The sequence below is a fragment of the Propithecus coquereli genome, unplaced genomic scaffold, assembly GCF_000956105.1.
Source record: "Propithecus coquereli isolate 6110/MARCELLA unplaced genomic scaffold, Pcoq_1.0 Scaffold93, whole genome shotgun sequence".
NCBI lineage: Eukaryota > Metazoa > Chordata > Mammalia > Primates > Indriidae > Propithecus > Propithecus coquereli.
In genome coordinates, this window is record NW_012155618.1 from 3018826 (window position 1) to 3023783 (window position 4958).

Below are 4958 nucleotides of genomic sequence, written 5' to 3' on the forward strand. Positions count from 1 at the left end.
TAATTAAAAAGGCATATACCATAACTCATTCTTTCTAGTTAGTGGCGGTGGGGTTATGGACAATTTCAAGGCGCACACACACACACACACACACACACACACACACACACACACGCACGCAATGTTATTATTCTTTCTGTTGTTCTGCCCTGTATATATTACATGTCATTAAAAAAAGTGATTAGCCCATCCTATTTCTATGGCCATTTCTCTTTCGCACCCCCTTCCTTTTCCTCTTTCTCCACTGTTTCCTCTCTTTCTTTCTATTATTTCTCCTCTCTCTGGCTCTTTCTTTTCTCTTTCTCTCTATTCGATTTCTCCTTGTTGAATGAGCATATCAGAGCCCCATAACGATCCATTCAAGGACACGGTAAATCACATCCCACTGCCATTAACTTGAACCATAGGAAAAAACTATAACTCTTAAGTACTAGATTTAAAATTTCAAAACTCTTGATGGGATTACAAAAACGAAAAGATTTACATTGGATTGATGTAATCGTTTTTTTGAAAAACATTATGTTCTCTTGCAGCATTTGTTCTTGGCTATTAAGGAAATATTTTCATTTTTATTTTCAAAAAAACCTTAGTGAACCTAAAACAAATAATTGTGAAAGTGCAATAATGATGATTGCATTAACAAATGGTGTGATGAAACGATCATCTTTTTTACTATACTGGCTTCACAGCACATCTATCTGCAGTAATTCTCACTGAAAGATTCCTTTACAAAGTTAATACTTGATTGACCCTTATTCTATGCCTTCAAGAAAAAGTGATTCCTTCTAAATGATTCATTGTTAACTAAAAGACAGTTATTTTAGACATCGACTTTTCATATTATTCCCTAAGTAAAATCTATACATACTGTGGAACAAAATGAAATTTCTTGTGTTCAGCGAAGGTTTGCTACTTTATATTGTTTCACTGCATTATTAGTGTTCAGTAATCTACATCTTTTTCTGAGTAAAGACATTTTATGTAGATGAATTTATTACTCAGTAGCATCAAGATCTTCAGCTACTTTTATTTAGTCCAGATTCTACTGAGAGGGATCAGAAAAGACAAATGGGTTCTAATGGAAGAATCGCGATATAGTCCTATGTCAGGAGAAAAATAAGCTGGAAGAGAAAATGATATGAGAGCGATTAACATTTTACACCACAGATGTTTTCATATATCAAAGTGTTTCTGTGAATTGAGTGACTTTCTAGCATCTTTGTGGTTATTTTATTGCAAAGACATCTTCGGAGCCACAAAGTTATTACTTCGAGTGGTAAGTAAAGAATTTATCATTGGCTCAATCTTTGGGTGCACACACCTACCCTTTATAGGGGGGATTCCATCAATCCATGATGTAATTAGAAATCAGAAATATTTATCCCTAATAATAGGGTTGTAAGAATGAAGCCTCTTCAAAGCACTTTTGATGAATGTGCAGCTGAGGCTATTTTCCTCATAACACTTCGTGGTGGGTAGTTTTATACATTATACACATTTCTTTTTACATATGTGACATTTGATGTTGCCTCAGGTCACAAAACTTGCTAATAGGGTAATGGAGTTTGAATATGAGTTTTCTAACTTCAAAGTCAATGTTCCTTCCACTATGCCAACAGCCTTCTAAAACATTGATGCAGATTCCTCATTGCAAATATCTACGGAAATGGCTCCTTTAATGGTATTTAAGATCTATACTCTCACAAAGATTTACATTAGCACTGCTGAAAGATATATAATGTTTAATCAGTCACATTTCTCAAGCTTGCAAAGCTTACGTGAAAGGGACACAGATCATTTTCCATTATGAAGATATTACTGTAATGATACCTGCAGTTGTAAAACACAAGATCAACACATAGTGCATGCATAAGCCCCATCTAATTGAGAGAATTCCATGTCCACTCTAAATGTGATTGTTTCTTCCTTGAGCAATAATCTCTGAATCAAATCTGATATAGTCAATGTGGTTATTCATTTTATCTTTTTAAAAAATAAGGCTCCTCAGAGAATTAAGTTTTATTCTTCGTTTAGGTTGGCTAGTTATGTAACAGAAATTTTATGGCTTCTTCCGCCATCATGGTCTACATAAAGAGTAAAAATATAGAAAATATTTGTCAAGTGAAGCAAAAGTTATGTGATTTTTTTCACATAAATTTTAAGTAAATAAGTGTTTTCACATTGATATTCCCTGTAGAAAAATAAAATCATAAACAATCAAGGTTGGAAATGGCTTATAAGCATCCAGCCTATTCTTTCTTTGCCTGCTTGAATCCTGTGTACTACATCCCAAAGAAGTGGTTGACTAAACCCATCATTAAAGCCTCCAGCTATAGTTAGCTCACTGACCTCATTAGGTAGCACATTTCATTTCACTTCTGGGAGTTCACACCTACTACTGAAAATATACCTCCTTATAAATTCGACCCAGAGACGTAAACTTCATGCAACAGAACTTTCAATCTTTGAAGGCGCTTTTTGGAGTCCCTCTTCAACAATATTTTCTTATTTTTGTTATTTGAATCATATCTACTAAGGACAACTCAATACTGTCTTAGTTTCTTTTCTTTTTGAAGCAAAGTTAGTTTTAATAAGTTCTTAATTGCACATTTTCATTAAATTTTTGTAAACGTCTCTCAAAAGTAAACTGATGTGTGAATTAGTTCCATCACCAAAAGTTTCCAGTAGCCACATCATTATTATTAACACTCTAGGTCTTAAGGATATGTTTTTATTTATAATTTCATAAAGTTGAAAACATATTTGTTGAATGCTCCCATTACAGTGACACCATCATTAGGATTCTGAGAAAAGGATAGTAATTTATTTTATTTGTATTCGATAGCCCATGCTGGAATATTGTTTGACAGGATGCTAAGTGTTGAGAAGTTGACAGTGTATAATCTTAGAAACAGACCTGTGTTCATCTCAATTTTATTTGTTCCTATCTAATGAATTTGGGCTAGCACTTTATTTTACATTTTTTTTAAGGCATTGTCTCACTCTGTTGCCCAGGCTAGAGTACAGTAGCATCTTCATAGCTCACTGCAACCTGCAACTCTTGGGCTCAAATGATCCTTCTGCCTCAGCCTCCCAAGTAGCTGGGTCTACAGGCACACACCACCATGCCCAGATAAGGGCTAGTATTTTAAATGTTGAATCTTATGTTGTTTCCACATGTAACGTGTGGATTATAAAAACAACCATGCTTTGTAATCATAAGGATATAAAATACATGAAATGGTTGGCATTCGTTGGTATAAAAGAAAAGCCAATTTACCCTCTCACTCAACTCTCTTTTCATAGAGGTAGCATGCCGGATTATCCCAAATCAACCCAAATTTTGCTGTTTTCCCTTTTGGTCTTTTTTTGCTTCATCTTTTTTGTTTTATAAGCGTCTAGTCCATTTTCCATAAAAGCAAATACTTTTTCTTCTCTTTTATACTCTTCCTACAGATGGTTTCTCCAAGTATACTATTTTTATTCCAAATACATTGTTAAAATTCCATTAGGCAATTGGCTGATGCAACTTAATTGGAAAATGGGAAGGTCCTCTAAGTATACTTCAATCATTCAAGGAGACATCCCCTGTGAGGTTAAGTCACGTGCTGTTCTGCCCCAGGGCAGGCAATTGTAATCAAGTAGAATGAGCACTGAACCTGGCGTCTGAATCCCGATTCTGCTATGCTTTGTAAACCTGGGAAAGTTAACTTCATTCCTCTACATTTCAGTTCTTATAAGTAGGTGGGAATCAGACCTATCATCAGTATTGCTTCAAAGATTAAATGAGATTGAACATAAAGCTCCTGGCTATCAACATTTTCACTAAATTTGATTCCCACTTTTGAAGAAAAGTCACTGTATTGGTGCTCACAAATTTGAAAAATTTCCTTTAAATCTTAAAACACTTGAGTTGTTAGTAAATAATCTATCCACCAAGGAATTCCATTGTGATGAAAAAAATTATATAATTGAGAAAAGAAACATAGCACATTTCCTGGATGCAAACTTTCTATGATCAGCTCACTAGTAACTGGATCTCTCTCTCTATATATTTTTTGTAACCCAGAATAGTCCCATTTCTGTTATTAATATTTAGGTGTAATGAAAATGCTTTATAGATGTTTCTCTTTTCAATTTATCCCAGTTATAAGAATATAATTTCATTGATTACTGCTCAAAGTCCTAATTTCTCTAGATAACAATGGCCATCAACAAACATTATCAAGCTTAGATAAAATAAGCTTTTGTAGTTTTAATGAAATCTGTTTGAAAGATAAGTGAAACAGTTCAACATATATTAATGAGCTGAGAAACTGTGGAATTTGATTGACAGTTTAAAATTAATTTAACCTTGACCTACCCAATTTATTAGTTTATTATAGAAAAAGTCGTTCAGAGTCCCTGGAAATAGAGCTAATTAAGACACACCAAGAAATGCTAAGAACTCAAATGAACATGATAACATTTTTAAAAACTCCATTGAAATGCGCCAGGGAAATCTACTAATTTGGGGCTATGAAATGTACAATTCAATAGAATATTTTAAAACTAGAGCAGTTTGATTCTAGATAAGTGTTCAGTGAAAAATGAAGTGGTCACACATAACAGAACTTAATACAGAAAGCAAGTCCAGGTAAAATTTAAAATATTCAAAGTTTACTAACTGACCCCAAATCTCATCCAGAGACGGTCTCTTTGTGTTACCTGTAGGGCCTCCATTATAGCCTGTGGTCTTATGAGGCTTCCATTCCTGGCTACCATCTTCCAGCTCAATCCCCCAAATTCCAAACTTTCTAGATTCCACTCAGTCATCAAGGTCATCAAAATCCACATGCTCCTGTTTTTTTGTTTTTTTTTTGTTTTTTTTGTTTTAAGAACCTCTGCTTAATGAGAGCAGACCTGTTGTACAAATTCTTGCTAAAGCGTGAATGTGGATAATTGCTAAAAATACATTA

General features: G+C 34.0%; 1 protein-coding gene across 1 annotated transcript in view; it reads left to right on the forward strand.

Moving 5' to 3' along the window:
* Positions 1-4958, forward strand: part of LRRTM4 (leucine rich repeat transmembrane neuronal 4) — a 979915-nt gene that overhangs the window by 731257 nt on the left and 243700 nt on the right. The window lies entirely within an intron of this gene.